At 37.4% G+C, this 17,160-nt stretch overlaps 1 protein-coding gene across 4 annotated transcripts in view; it reads right to left on the reverse strand.

Moving 5' to 3' along the window:
* LOC143035721 (uncharacterized) overlaps positions 1-15,475 on the reverse strand; it is a 77,563-nt gene extending 62,088 nt beyond the window's left edge. The window contains exons 1-2 of one of the 4 annotated variants that reach the window (XM_076202611.1): positions 15,232-15,473; positions 6,364-6,892 (exon numbers count right to left, since the gene is read on the reverse strand). The gene's annotated coding sequence lies outside the window, so the exon portion shown is untranslated. The other 3 variants (XM_076202612.1, XM_076202613.1, XM_076202614.1) reach the window with 3 other exon arrangements.
* Between the last annotated feature and the right edge of the window lie 1,685 nt (positions 15,476-17,160).

The following is a 17,160-nucleotide window of genomic DNA, read 5'->3' on the forward strand; positions in this document are numbered from 1 at the left end:
ATTTGTGATTTTAAATTCATGTTCTACAGTAATAAAATGTTCATATCTTACACTACATACAATGTAACAACCTTTTCATAATGTAGTTATTCTAAGTTAGACAAATATAGATTAGGCTAATTCAGGTTTAGAAAAATGTTTTGTACACACGCCTGGTGTTGTAAGCGATGCAAACACTACTTCTCACCTGCTACACACCAACCAAGAGCTGTGCTACTATCATTAACCTTTCCTGTATTGTTATTGGTGTACATATGTATTGAGTTTGTTTTGTATTTATTGAAACAGTAAATGCTGTTTACATTATTTGTATTTTTGTCTAACTCCCATCAAAATGGTACAAAAATGGTAAGCATTGAGGCTTCTGTGGGGTAAGATGCGCTGGGTCTGCCAGCAATGAAAGATCAAAGAGAAAGAGGTGATTGGAATACAGAGTTCAAGTAAGGGAATAGACTTCATTGATGGAAGAGATCTCTTGATTAGGGATGTACAGGCTCTAAGAAGTCATGAGAACAAATAGACATCTAAAGAATGTGAAGAAATAGTTTTCTATACAGTTGCATAAAATCTTGGAATAGCTATGGTGATAACTTAAAAATAAGGATATAAATCAAGTTGGAACTATACATGGATTTGAAGCTATGTACAATAACTTGGTGAATATGAGACAAGAACCCATGAGCATACTCTTTTCCTGTTGACTACAATTAGGTAAATACAAAACTGGTTCTGTGTTGCTTGAGGTGGAGGGGTCAGTGGGTTGTGTATACTTAATTTGGAAAAAGTTTGGGAGAAAGTGCCATTCTTAATAGTAATGATGATTTTGACCAATTTGGTTTAATGTCACGAAACTCCCCCTTATCTGGAGGCTAAGACAGTGCACTTTACTGAGGACTTTGTTGTGTAGAATTTAATGAATCATGTCCTTGATTCAACTTGCCAGTGGCAGGGTTCAAACTGCCATCACCTCGACCTCCATTGCACATAGCAACACCTTAACCTGCTTGGCCAGTGAGCATCCTAAAGAGTAATATGGAAGCTGGAAAAGGTGGCCTTATTATTTAACTATACCTATAGATTTATTTATGTATTTTATTTGTTATTTACATTATTATAGTTTTTATTTATTATTTTATTATTATTATGATTTTTTTTCGTATCCAACCTAGATATGGACCAAAAGGTCTCCTGTCGGCATGCTCCGCCTTTGTAATCCTTTGTTTGATTCTCATTTATTATTAGTTATATGTCAATTTATTATTATTTGCTATTTACCTGTTTGTTTGACTGTGCCTATGCGTTTATTTATGTATTATTATTATTAGGATTTTTTTCGCATCCGACCTAGATATGGACCAAAAGGTCTCCTGTCAGCATGCTCTGCCTTTGTAGAATACTTAGTATTCATAATAATCAAATACACTTAAACTTTTCCTCTCTGCCTCTCTTAAATTCCAAGTCTTGCCCCATAAGTGCCATCAGCAATCACCCCTCCATATAATCTCCTCTTTGCATTCATTCTAAGAAGCCTATTTCTCATGACACTTTTTAGTCCTTGAAGTTTTATTCTCTCAATCTACAATTTATCTCCACATCCACTCCTCCCTTTCCTGCTACATGTGACCCCAAAAACCTAAAACTAACCGATGTCGGCGTCTTGATTATATTTATTGTAGTCGTACCTACGTAACCTCCATTCTCTCTAAACTGGCTTCATCATATTTTCTATGGTTATCAAAATTCACGGGTGAAAGAGAACGAACGATTGAGCACTGACTTTATTTTTTATAATGCGATTATTATGACGCAACATCGCACGTCGGGCAGCTAATGCTGCCAGACGTGCGATGTGCCCCGGAGTGAAGAGGTTAAGACTTACTTTCAACTCTCTGCCATCCTCTTCCCTCGTACATCTAATCACCTTACTTTCACCAAAATTTATCTTCAATTTTCTCTTATCACATACCTTCCCAAACTCCATAACTACCCTAATTCCCCCTCTGACCCTGCCACAATAAGTAAATAAAATAAATATTACAACTCAAACATATGTAACAATCTACATCCTATATCACACAATACATCCCCATAAAAAATCTCACAATCACAAAAAATTAAGACCAATCTCCAAACTCCCTACCCAATGCCCTCTTCCTAGACATCAACCTCACTGAAAAATCCCTCTCAAAAGAAGCAATGTTTGTGTTTGTACTCATGTCACCATCCAGTCCTAAAACTGTGCTTAAATTCAGGTCACCATCCAGTACTATGGCAGTACCAGCACAGAATAGGTTTGGCTACTTAAACGAACAGCCTTAGATGTAACCACTACACATAAAACACCTTACTGACTCATACTAGTTACACCCAGGCAATGCAATATTTCATCCTGGAGTGACTAAAGGACAGTCCGGTAGCCATTGTTGGTTATTTGAGAGCCACAGATCTCCTGTAAGACTGACTTGGGATCAACCAATCCCCCTGGTTTCCCTTGCAGAAGACCTGTGGCCTCCATGAAATCAGTTACATCCTCTGGGCAGGACCATATGTCATTTAGAGAAGAGATATTGTGTTGCTGTCTGGGGATTGTTAGTGTAGGGCATTGTTGTACAAGATGTTTTGTGTCTTCTGTGTGGTGGTTGCATCTGCCATAGTTTGAATCTGTGGACAGGCCTTCTATGTGTTGGTACTGTCTTTGTGCTGGATGGTGTCCTGAGTGCAGGTGTAGTGTGGTTCTTGTTAAGCATGTGGGGGGGGTTTTCTCGGTGGATTTATATTTAAGAGCTACTGTTGCTGTACTGATTTTGGTGGCCTTTCTTGAAGGGCTTGTTTAGTTATCCGGGTGTATGTGTTTCTGTATGGATGTTCTGTGTGGATGTTTGAGTAGTATGTTGCTGGTGTTGGCTTTTTGTTGCATTCTGTTGGTGGTGCTTATGAGATGTAGTGTGAAGGATGGGTGTTGTATAGGGTTCTGGCATATAATTGTGTTCATGTCATTTTCATGTGATGTTCTGTTGAGAGGATTTTGGTTTCTCTATGTAGGTGCCCTATTGGGGTGGTTTTGGTGCATCCTGTTTTACCCAGTGTTCTATTCTGCAGTGTTTGTAAGTTGTTTGTATTTGATTTGCTTATTGTTGGGAACCATGCTGTGGGGGTATATTCTAGAGTGGCCCTTATAAACTATTTACCGATGGTTATAAGTCTCTTTTAGTTATCCAAAGTCAGTGCTATTGATGGTTTGCAATAGGTTTATTTTCTTTTTAATTTTTGCTCTCAGGTCCTTGATATGTAGGCTGAATTTCATATGAAAATCAATTGTTAGTCCCAGAATTTTTAGGTTTCTTTCTAGTGGGATGTATTAGGCAATTCAATTTTACTAAAGGGTTTTTTTTTTTATGGTTGTCTGGAGTGCACACTGTTAATGTTGATTTCTGGGGTGAAGCTTCTTTGGTGTTATTTTTTTAAGCCCTGTTTTAGTTCATTCAAGTAGCCTAGGGACTTCATATTGATTGATAGATATTATCTTTGTCATAAACAAATGACTCTGGTCATCAGGGGTGTAGATATATATATATATATATATATATATATATATATATATATGTATATATATATATATATATTTATATGTAGATATATATATATATATATATATATATATATATATATATATATATATATATACATTTTTATCAACCACAATGCACTTTAATTCTAAGCCATCAACATCACATGATCCATGGAGGCAACATGCAGAAATTGAAACATGGTACGGTCAAGGACTCAAAGCCAGCTAGGGCATAACAAGTACTGTAGTGACTTAATCCACTGCTCCATCAAGAGACATATAGGTTGAGCGCAACTTTTCTTATATATTTGTATACTTGAGTTACACATACATGAAATTTTACGTTCAACTCATCTCCACTATGATAGTACAATGGTAAGTATACAAATTCAGGAAAGTATTTGATCAACACTGAATGGGTCCCAGTGAATAGAGATACATTTTTACCAACCACAATGCACTTTAATTCTAAGCCATCAACATCAGGTGACCCATGGAGGCAACATGCAGAAATTGAAACGTGTTACGACCAAGGACTCAAACCTGGCTAGCACGTAACAAGTGCTGTAATGACTTAATCCATTGCTCCATCAGGAGAGATATAAGTTGAACCCAACTTTTCTTATATATTTGTATGCTCGAGCTACATACACATACATGAAATTTTGCGCTCAACTCATCTCCGCTATGATAGTACAATGGTAAGAATATGAACACAAAAAAGTATTTGATCAACACTGAATGGGTCCCAGTGAATAGATACATTTTTATCAACCACAATGCACTTTAATTCTAAGCCATCAACATTGGGTGACCTGTGGAGGCAACATGCAGAAATTGAGATGTGGTGCGACCAAGGACTCAAACCCGGCTAGTGCGTAACAAGTGCTGTAGTGATGGAGCAATGGATTAAGTCACTAGAGCACTTGTTACACACCAGACGGGTTCGAGTCCTTAGTCATACATTTCAATTTCTGCATGTTGCCTCCACAGGTCACCCAATGTTGATGGCTTAGAATTAAAGTGCATTGTGGTTGATGAAATGTATCTCTATTCACTGGGAGCCATTCAGCGTTGATCAAATACTTTCCCGCATTCACATACTTACCATTGTACTATCATAGCAGAGATGGGTTGAATGCAAAATTTCGTGTATGTGTAAGTTGAGCATACAAATATATAAGAAAAGTTGCACTCAACTTATATGTCTCTTGATGGAGCAATGGATTAAGTCACTACAGCACTTGTTACGCACTATCCGGGTTCAAGTCCTTGGTCTTACCATGTTTCAACTTCTGCATGTTGCCTCCACGGATCACCCAATGTTGATGGCTTAGGATTAAAGTGCATTGTGGTTGATAAAACTGTATCTCTATTCACTGGGACCCATTCAGTGTTAATCATATATAAATATAAATATATATATATATATATATACGTGCATATATATATGTATATATATATATGTATATATATATACACATATATTATATATATACATATATATATATATATATTAATAATAATAAAAAATTAATAAAGAATAAATCAAATGAATAACAACTGCATCTCACTTCAATACCCCAGCACAGAGGGATATCTATTTGAATTGATTTAAATGACTTTGTAGAGTTCTGAGAAGACTGTAAATGTAGTGGTAAAGGGGATCTCATTGCTAGAGCACATGATCTGACAAGTGTAGGAGGGAGGTATGGGGTATCACCTAAGAACTATGGTGGAGAAATTTTAGATATGTTTAAAAAAGGGAGTTAATAATACTGAACAAAGTGTTTGAAAAGAGAGACAACCATAAATATTTGTGGGATAAGGTAGTGGAAGGGAGGGTGGTTGAGAGGGCATTAATGGACTATGTAGAGGTACCTAAAAGGAGGACGAGCTTTGTATATGCATTCATGGAAGAGAACAGAGTAGTGATGGACCCTTATCTAATCTAAATGGAAATTAAGTGTGAAAGTAAAGTGGAAAGGGAAGTAGGGCCTCCAATTTTCCCTTTCAAAAAAGAGCAAATTCCATTTCAGGGAATAGCTAATTCCATTTCATTTCCATTTCAAATAATATGTTACATTAATATTCTCAAAACCTTAAAAGAAAATTAAACCGAGTATTTTAGTCACCTTATAATAAATAAAATTAAATTATAGTCAATTAAAATTTGAATATCACTGTTTTGATTAATTAATAACAACTCATAGGGTTCAAAATACGTGGTTATCAGCTTATGTGTGTATGTGTTTTAGCTGACATGAAAACCAAAATATGATTCAATCACAAAATATGTGCCTAGGGTCATCTAGTGGATAAAACATAAACTACATACTTGCAGCTGAAAATTTTTGCAGGCTCAACATAAAATAATTACCTTCACATAAAAATCAGCTGCTTTATGAAAAAATTTAATTTCCAAAACTTATATGCACTAATCATAGTGAAATAAATTATGCAGGGGACTTTATGTGCTGCCACCTAGAGCTTAGCAAAGTAAATGTTCTTCATGATATATGGAAACATGAGAAATGGAGGCATTTCAATCTCTGCTAAAATGAAAAATTAACTGATAAAAAAAAGAGAGAAAGCTGAGAATGCATAGAATCCATTTCTGTAACTAAATTCTGTTTTAGAGCCCTAATTCCACAAATTCTGTCCATTTTCCACAATTGTGGATTTTCACAGCCACTAATGATGAAATCTATAATTACCCTGTTAACATATTTTCAGCAATTCCCCTGTCACATAGGCCTATATCCCAGTAAAGAAATTATTATTATTTCACTCACTGCTTGTGGTTGCACGAGTTGCTCCTGGATACATGTAATACGAGGCCAACAGCAGATCCTAATTAAATCTTCTGTTAAAGTAAACATCTTCTCATCAGCCAGTAGTTCACCAGAATCTTTCTGTATAAGAATGTTGGGCAGCAAGAAGGCAATATTCCTATTGTGCTTGTGCAAGCCAAATTTTATATTCCAAAGCACAGGAGAGGATCCCACATCCTTCACTGTGTCTTGTGATCCTGGGACGGTAAATCTGTTCCAGATCTCTTATCTTGCACAGCTGTCCTGAAGAAATATTACTGTGTAGGTGCCACAATCAGGGGAACAACCCTGGCTGAGCTTATGTACAGTCTCCACTGAATGTTCCTCATTCTATCACTGGACCCACTTCCAAATGGTTTTAAGACTCCTCTCTAGTTCTTGAATGATGTCCATTGTATCAAATAAAACATCCAACATCATAACTGTCAGCAATCACCAAGAGTACACTAGCTTGCTATGTGGCCATATTTGGTATGAACAGCATGAAAATCTGCAAGAAAAAAAATACATATATGTATAGGCAATTAAAAAAACATTACTTGAGACAAATAGATCTTATGTAGTGATATTATTGCTTCAATATTTGTCTATCCTACAAGGAACATCCCATAAGTAAATTAATTAAAAAAAACTCTATAAGGTACTATGAAAATCAACTGTCCATGATACACAGTAATACACTAAGGTATAGAAACATCATTTTCTCATAATAACCCCCTTAAACTTTCTTTTTTCACCACACATTCCCACCCACAGCATACTTATGCGTACCTATGATAGGAAAAGATAATTTTTTCTTCCTCTTCCACTAATATACATTTATATATATATATATATATATATATATATATATATATATATATATATATATATATATATATATATATATATATATAGATATATATATATCTGAATGTATGTATATACAAATGATCACCAAGTTAGTAGTGGGTGTTGAGGTATCTGAAGAGGCCTCAGCTCAGGCAGAAATAAAGTTTCCAATCAGTCTTCACAAAAGAAAGCAATTTTCTGTAGGAAGGTGAGGAACAAAACACCAGGTTTAGAAGATATAAATGTAGAAGTGGAAGAAGAGTTCAATCTCTTGGGATCATTGGATGTGACAAAAGCTTCAAGATCAAACAGGAGCTCAAATTGGATACTTAAAGAATGTAGGGAACAAATTGCAGACAAGGTTAACAGTCTTATTACATATTTGTTGACAATATGACACTAAATTGGAAAGGGCAAATGTGGTGCCAATTCACAAAGATGGAAATAAGGTGACACCACTAAATAATAAGCCGGTATCATTGACCAGCACAATATTGAAATTATGTAAAAGGATTGTAAGAGATTGATGAACTAAATATCTTGAAGAGATGGAACATTCTGACAAGAAAGTTAGTTTGGCTTCAGATCTGGAAGGTCGTGTGTGCCAAACCTTTTAAGCTTTTACTTGAGTGTGATTGATGTGATACAATAGAGGGAGGGGTGGGTGGACTGTGTATATTTAGACCTAGAGAGGGTATTTGGTAAAGTACCTCAGGCTTTTTCCCTTGTATGGGGGAAAAAGCCTTGGTATATGTATGTACCTCACATAAGAACATTTAAGAATGAAGACGACTGCAAGAGACCATAAGGCCTAAGCCTGGGTTGGATCTCGCTTGTCTGACAACCTTAATTTCATAGTTATGTTTCATTGTGCACATGTTCTTTTTAACCAGTTTTACCATATCATTATATTTGGATCTAAGGTGTGTTTCCCCATTTCTTATTCTGGCATAAAGTCTTCTTTTTATTCCGATCTCATTTTTCACCCTGTCTGTCATCCATTTGGGAGTACAGTATACCCTCTATAAATTGGATTTATATAAGTAGGATATCAGATAAATTGGACTCTATATAGCCATGGGATTATTTTTATCTAAATTGTACAGTGGCAACATATGTGGCAGACATTCGGTATAGTTTCCCACCAAACCAGCCACCCAAGCTGACACATGTTGCACCTTGGTCAATTTACATTGTGCTGCCCTACCAATCAGACATATGGTCATTTGGCCGATCCTCACTTGTGTTATTTGCTGCCCTATTTGTACTTTGTAATGGCTTCCAAGGCTAGTGCTGTGCCTTCTACACTGTCCAGAAAAGGAAAGAGGAAAAGTCTCAGCATAAGTGAGAAATTGAAGGTGATTGAGTTGTATGAAAAAAACACCAAGAGAGGGGACCTCATGACCCAATTCAACCTTAAAAGATTGACTCTCCAAGGACCATTAAGGGAAGTGGTAAAAAAGATTGAAGATGGAAAGGCACAGGAAGTGTTTCGCTCGTGAAAACTCCACCATGAAAACTTTGACCAGGCAGTTTATAAGTGGTACGTGCAGCAGCGTGTTAAGGGGCTTCCTGTGAGAGGCCTGGACATTCAAAATGCTGCAAAATGCTTAGCAAACCACATTGGGACCCAAGACTTTAAATACAGTGATGGCTGGCTATGGCGGTTCATGAGGCACCATGGCTTGAGGAACTGGGCAATCACAGGCGAGCTGCTGAACACTAATGCTAGTGCCGTGGATCCTTTTATTGCAAAATTGCATGAGCTGATGGTGAAGGAAGGACTACATGAGTTTCAGGTATACAATACTGATGAGACAGGGCTATTCTGGTGTGCTCTGCCCAGAAATACCCAGACCTTCAAGAAAATTTCTAGCACTCCTGGACACAAAGTGATGAAGGAGTGGCTATCAATTCTGGCATGTGGAAATGCAGACAGCTCACATCATCTCAGACCTGTGATTGCTGGCAAGAGCAAGAGGCCTTGCGCCATCAAGGACATCATGAACAGGCTGCCAGTGGAGTATTATGGGGCTCATTCAGCCTGGGTCAGCCGGGACATTGTTGAAGAATGGTTTCACCAGCACTTTGACCCGGCTGTAAGGAACCACCAAGCTAAATATGGAATAAAATCTGATGAAGTGAAGGCACTCCTAATTCTTGATAATGCCCCAGCTCACCCATCAGCATCCAGACTGTGTAGTAAGGATGGCTTCATAAAGACATTGTTCCTCCCTCCCAACACTACCTCGATGATCCAGCCCATGGATCAAAACATCATTGAGTGCCAAAGGGCACTACAGGAACAGGTTCCTCAAGCAGTGCCTTATTGTGGTTGAGGATGGGGTGGATGAGCCAGGCTATATTGACTGCAGAGCCAAGAAAAATAGTAGATATCCTCTTTCTCTTCTTTGTTCTAGGGTTGGTAGTTCCAGTTTGGGCAATCTTTGTTTGTATGTCAATTGGGAGAGTGTTGGTGCCACCTTTGTCGTTGCTCTTTGAATTATTTCTAATTTTTTTATATTCTTTTTTTGTACTGGGTGTCCATAGTGTCATAGTGTACTCCAATCTTGGTCTTATCACTGTAACTAATATTTTCTTTATAATTTCCTCAACCAAGTAGTCAAAGGCCACTTTCATTGACCTTTGTAAATTAATGTTTTCTCCAATTATTTTGTTGATATGCTTGTCTGGTGACATGTCTTTGCTGATAATTACTCCTAGGTCCTTTTCCAAGCTTTTTTAACTTTCTTTGTACCAATTTATATTGCCCTGATATTCTATTTTTACTTTTTCCAAACTCCATTATACTACATTTCTTGATGTTGCAGTTCACTTCCTATTTTTGACTCCAATCTCAAACTTAATTCAGGTCTTTCTGTAGCGATTCAGTCTTCCTCTGTACTTACTTTCTTTAGTAGTTTTGCATCATCTCCAAAGAAGTTCATATAACATTCAACACCTTCATCCATGTCATTTATATATATAGCAAACATTATCGGAGCCAATACATAACCTTGTGGGACTCCACTTATCATTTCTTCCCAGGTTGAGTTTTTCTAAGTACCACCCTCCTTTTTCTCCCATTCAAGAAATCTTCCATCCATTCCAATAACTTTCCTTGTACACCTATTGTTTCAATTTTTCTTAGTAGCTTTTTGTATGGTACTTTATCAAATGCTTTTTGTAGATCTAGGAAAGCACAATCCATGTGTGTGTGTGTGTATTTCCCTAATTGTAGTATACAGGAGAGAAGCAACATCTGTCAGGTCCTGTCTCCAATTCCCTAATTTTCTAACATACCTGGATTCATATTCATGTATGGTTCCAACTTAATCTATATGTTTGATTGCTAATTATCATATTTAGATTTGAACTCATGTATTGTTTGAGCTTGAGCTATATCACCTTATAAGGTATTCCACATATTTATACATCTTTATGGAAAACTGTATTTCTTCACATCCTTTCGACATGTGGTCTTTCTTAATTTACTTCCATGACCTCTTAAAGACCTCCCATCTTTAATCAGATCTTTTGTATCAGTGCAATCCATCCCCTTTAGTAACCTGGACACTGTAATCATGTTAACTTTTTTCTTTGATCTTTCAAGTTGTTAGACCCAGTACTTTTAGTCTTTCCTCCTATGGTATATCTGCCAGGCTGGGGACCAGTTTGGTTGCTGCACTTTGTATTCTCTCAATCTTGCCTATATCCTTCACTCTGTGTAGGAACCATACTACTGACGCATATTCCGCTCTTGGACGTATCAGGGTTTTGATGAGTTTTTTTCCTCCTCTCTTCATCCATATAATGGAACACCACTTTAACCACTTTGGTACAATGATGCCTACATGTGCTTCATGAGGTGCTAATGGGAACACAAGGATAACAGCATCAACATCTTGATTACGTATACCGGGTATACATATATTTTTTGGTTGTACATGAGTTACCCCTGGACTCTGTGAACTGGTTTGATCATGTTTTCTGTGTTTATTATAACTGAGTAAAAGAGAACAAGTAATACAGCAATTACTTTATATTTCATAATACAAGTAGTGTGATGAATCTATGGCAGCCGACACTGCGCGTAAGAATTTGACTCGTACAGAAGTGGTTAATCTTCTGCAGTCCATATGTTGACCACAATCCTGATATGTATGTCAGGTGACAGGTTGTCTTTTATTAGCACTCCCAAGTCTTTCTCTTCTTTTGTTTTTGTAATATGTTCACCTCCCAAGGAATAGTTTAAGGATGGCCTTTTGCCACCATTGGCCATTTCTAGTACTTTGAATTTTTTGGTATTGAACTTCATTTACCTTTCTTGGCTCCATGCAAAAACAGTATCTAGATCTTTTTGTAATATTCTACCATCCTCCTCATTTTCCACTCTTCTCATGACTTTTGCACCATCTGCTAACATGTTGGCACTGCTAGTTGTTCCTTCCATCATGTCATTAACATAGACAAGAAACATTATTGGTGCATGCATTGAACCTTGTGGAACTCAACTCATTACTGCTCTCAAGCTTGACATCTTGTCCTTTACTGCTGTCATCATCTATCTATCTCGGACAGACAGTCTAGGGAACGACAACAACAACAAAAAATCTATCTTTCCTTCAGTCTTTAATCCATTCTAATAGTTTGCCTCTGAGTCCTCCAACATTCTCCAATTTCTACATAAGTAAACTGTGCAGTACTTTATCAAATGCTTCTTCTAGGTCCTGGTACACACAGTCCACCCACCCCTCTCTCTCTTGCAGCACATCAATCACTTTCGAGTAAAAGCTTAAAAAGTTCAACACATATGTCCTTCCACATCTGAAGCCAAACTGACTGTCAGAATGTTCATCTTTCAAGATATTTGGTCCAACGATCTTTCACAATCATTTCATATAATTTTACTATTGTGCTGGTTAGTGATGCTGGCCTATAGGTGTGCGTGTGTATGTGTATTTACCTAGTTGTATCTTATAAGAAAGGGAGTTATGCTCGTGGTGTCCCATCTCTGTATCTCACCATATCTAATTTGCTCTCAAATTCTTGTATTGTTCTGGCACACACTATAGTTTTGTGTGTGTATTTACCCAGTTGTACTTTACAGGAAGGAGAGCTATGCTTGTGGTGCCCCGTCTCTATATCTCGTTTTATCCAGACTTTTTAAATTCATGCATCGTTTTTGCACACACCACATTCCCATCTAACCTGTTCCAAACATCTATTATCCTGTGGGGAAAGCTGTTCTTTTTCAGGTCTCTTCTATAATTGTCTTTTTTTATTTTCTTTCCATGTCCTCTTGTATTCATTCATTTTTGTTAGTTTTTCTTCTAGACTTGCTAATCGGGGGAGGTTGTCATCTCCTCCCTCATTAAATCCATAGAAATATTTATCTCCACTTTCCATTCAGCTGCTCTTATCTATATACTACTTTTAATTCCCTTGCTTAGCTGTTCAACATCAGTTGTGTTGTCTGCACATCGTTTATTGTTTACACCCCTTCTGGCATTTGAGGTATGTTCATCCCCTTCTTCATCTCCTTCCATTTTCTTCAATAATCCCTCCCCTTCGCCTTTTTTTTTACCTGCCCACTACACCACGAGCTTTCCCCTTCCCTACTAATACAACAGAGGTACTCCCTCATCGCTGAAATCCACGAAAGTTGTGTTTTTTCAGAGTTCCAAGCTTCGCCGTCAATCCAACAATGTGTGTGTGCATGTGCATACATGCAGATGGAACAAATAGGTTTTTGGATGGGTATGGATTGGATGTAGGGTAGACTTATGCCTTGACTTGGCCAACCTTCTTATAATGGGGAAAATGTCTTTGCATGCCTTTGGAAACAGAACACCCTAGAATTACAATAATTTAAGAAAAACCTTAAGAATGTTTCTGCTGAACTTAAAATATGTAAATAATGCAGACTAAAAACAGCAAAGTAAATATATATATATATATATATATACATATATACACATGTAAAAGCCAAAAGGCCCTTTTTCCATGACAGAAGGGATGGCCAGGCATGTTATGTACATACCCTTTACTTCTTTTAAATTGTAAAATGTGAAAATATGAAGTAGCTTGAAAAAATCACATTCATAAGTAGGCACACCAGAGGATATTTTGATGTTTGAGGGATGGCAGAAAATAAATACAAAGACTGAAGAATGAGAGATAGTAACCCATAAATGTAGCTCCTTTCTGTAAGTATACAATTAAGTATAAGGAACTTATCCCCAAATACTCGACATAAACAGTACAATTAATACATCTTTTCTCTGAAACTTCTCAAGAAATTTGGAACACTAAGTGAACTAATGCCAGCAAACTTAATACCACAGCTTTTACAATAAGAAAGAAAAAATCAATAAATAAATAATAGTAATAAAATTGGCAAATAATTACAGTTGCAACCCCAACTGTTCCAGTTACAGATAACATCAAAATAAAGTCAGGTCTGCCTACCACACATTCTGTATTCATAAGTTTCTAACAATACATATCTGTTTTCACAAAACTGCTACAATTCCATCATACTTTTCACCTTTACACTTCTATGAATTCAGTGCCAAAACTGTCATTTCTTTTTATGTTAAATTACAGAAACTAGCATTCATGACTTAAACAAGCTGACAGTTCAATATTTCAAGTCTTATATATATATATCACATCTAACAAATAAATCCAATACTAAAATAATATAAAATTATGAATGCAATTTCAAAACCAAACAGTGGTAATGTTCATCTGAAGATATGAAAATCTGGACCATTGGAAACGTATTCCTAAATTTTATCATACTCATGGCTGACACCCTAGCTACAATTTTTGCCATTCTGCATGTATAATTCAAAGCAAAATATCCAACATACAACTACTAATGACTAAAAAAAATATCAATAAAAAAATACTTTACACAGTTACAACAAGACTAATGAATTGACCCTATGGTCTTTTTCAAATTTGGAAAATCAAAATGGAAAACATATTAATCTAGAGATGGAAAACTTTTAAAAGACTAACACATCCCTTCAGTTTCATACAGGGTTATGATCCACTTGAATCTGATCTTCTAAGAGATGTAACCATCTCCATTTAAAATAAACCATGACTGCATTCCAGATGTGAATGTATACACCTTATCTAGCAATTACTCTAAATAAAAAGTAAATTATTCTGCTACTTACACATTATTATTTCAACCACTATTAAGTAAGCTGAGACTGCACCACCAAACTATGAAGTCAAAACTAATTCAACTTCTTATTTGATAACCAATTTCTTCTTGGAGGATATCACAACAAACTTGTCAAAATACAGACTGGCTGATGTTGACATGTGTGTTTTGGTCTGAAGCTCTTCAAAACTTTCAAATACTATTCCATTTGGTAGTTCATTGATTCAGGGGAAATTATATTGAGCAATATCAAATAGCCTTACCTAAATTCTGGGCTACTACTTGTCCAGGGCAAAGCATGAGTTGGTGGTAGGTGGAGGCGGGTGGAAGGTAGTGGGTGTTTAGGCCCATGCTATACCTTGCAAGGGGTCCACGAACTTTGGCTCGGACAAACTGTGCCGCCTCCACCTCCCCCCTTCAGCAGAATGTACCCTTGTACATTGCATGGCCTAGGGGGGCGTCTTACTGTCGTTTAGGGGTACACTGGGTTTGGGTGCAAGATGCAAATATTGCTCGCCTATCCCGACTCGCCGCCTCGGCCCAAATCAATAAAGTTAACAGGCAGTCTCCCGCCACCCCTAATATTGAGTAAGACACATGTCACACGCTGTTCTGCCCTTTATAGCACAAGCCACGCCGCTCATTGAGGGCCTCCCGCACACAAATTGAAGGTTAGGCCTGTAATTACTGTCATTTGAGTGGTCAGGTGGATTTCAAGGATAAATAACCTGTCCTGCAACGCCAGCGATCCATGCAACAGAACAAAGCATAATCGTTTGGCGAATACTCCGATTTCTGTGACACGTTGCACTCACCTTCTGCATAGTACACTATGCATTACGGATGCTTTCTTGGCTTTGGTATATCCTTAATCACAGAAATTTTGATGAGATAACTCCATGATGCTTCGCGTTGTCCCCCCCATGGAGCGTGATTACAATGTTTATCAATAGATGGCGGTAAGCACAGTGTTGCCAAATCGGGTACGCGAACGCGCCAAAATGGCGTATTTGGGATATATTGTGCGTATATACAACCCTGCACACCCCTTTAAACATAGTCATAGTTACGAAAAACTATTTTGACTAAATTACACTGGCATCATGTGTACAGTTTGTTTATATGATAAAACTTGCTAGTGCAACCGCTCACTTGTTTTTCTTTCTTTTTTTTTTTTTTTTTTGCAAACTAGCCAGTCTGGCGGAAACAAGTCCTATTCGCAATTTTGGCGATAAGGACGCCGCCATACTGGCAGAATTTTATTAGGACTTGGCGTTTTTAGAAGCTTTGGTTCAGGGAAAGTGATGTCACATCTGCGAGAGGTAAACCAAGAAATAACGCTGACGTTTATTTTTTCAACATTTTATGGAATGAAAGATTACATAAAGTTAAGTCGATTAATTGCAGATTGCTTAGGTTCATAGGGCGTTCATTTGTTTTGCCGATCTACTTAGAATTCTGAAGCGACCAGGTGATGGAGGCACTTTTTGCACTAGGGAGACTTGTGCCCTTTACCGGAATTGCTGCTCGGGAAGGGTCGGTAGGCGGAATGAAGAGAGACCGGGGACTTCAAGTGAACGTTTTTAACACTGACGTGCGGTGATTTACTTGCAGCGAGTCTTATCGACGACAGCAATGTCACCTAGGAATGGGCAGCATTACTCCGGCTCAACACGCTGCGTTTGCTGCCCACACCTTACTCATCTCTTGCCGACATCCTTGTTTACCACACCGCTTGGTCAGCTGTTGACATTGCCCATAACATCTTTTCTACGATGACTGTTACACAAATGTTTTTCTAGGTACTGAGAAACAATTTTGTTCAGTGTGTGGCAGGTCTGAAGGGAAGACAGTCACAATCCCCTCGCTTCCATCGCACCTGTACAATTTTATTCTCGCCAACGTCAAATGATTATATGCATCAGGAAACAGGACCCATGGGCTGAATGAAAATCGACTAAAGGTTCCTTAATTAAACATTCTGACTGTTTATTTCACTTCTCCTTCCTATTGGCCTTGTGCACACGATTCAACTATTTTGACAGGCACATTCGCACTTAGCCGATTATCCAGCCACGGCATTGTACTCAGTGGTGATTATAGAATTAAAGTGACGCCGTGGAAACCAGGTTTGAATTTTTACATTCTATGGGAGATCGATTTTTTTAAACAGAGCCCTACCCGCAGCTTTACAGGAGTAAGGTGATTATCAAAATCGGGAATAGAAACATTGACAACACAGCTTTTAGATATTCAGTACCAAAGGAACTTTCGTGACTCCTGCGGCAGTCACATTATTCTCCCTCCGCTACAATGACTCATTTCTTATATTTTGTCATACGCCAGACGATTTTATTCAGGTGAGGACGGGGCCTTATTTTGGGGGGTTCAAGGCTGTTTCGATAAGGACATTTGCTATGAAGACTCGATTTTCAAATTTTGTTCTGGCCTACGTCAGGTGACTATATTCAGATGAAACAATGAATTACAATGAGTTGAAAGCAAATGGCCCTTTATCCAAGTGAATTTTACCATTTCGATTTGTAAATAGACGCCCTGACAGCTAAAGGCCATTATTTCTCGTCCAGATGATACAGTAATATCAGTAATAATTTTAGTAATATCAGCAAAACTATAACAATGTTTATGTGTCATGTGTGTACTGATTGGTATCACTCATGACTTTATACGTATGTTGTCTGTGTAACTTAGTGTAGAAAAACAATTTAATGAGGACCACGATG

The sequence above is a fragment of the Oratosquilla oratoria genome, chromosome 19, assembly GCF_046742065.1.
Source record: "Oratosquilla oratoria isolate Oo_2021 chromosome 19, ASM4674206v1, whole genome shotgun sequence".
NCBI classification, from domain to species: Eukaryota; Metazoa; Arthropoda; class Malacostraca; order Stomatopoda; family Squillidae; genus Oratosquilla; species Oratosquilla oratoria.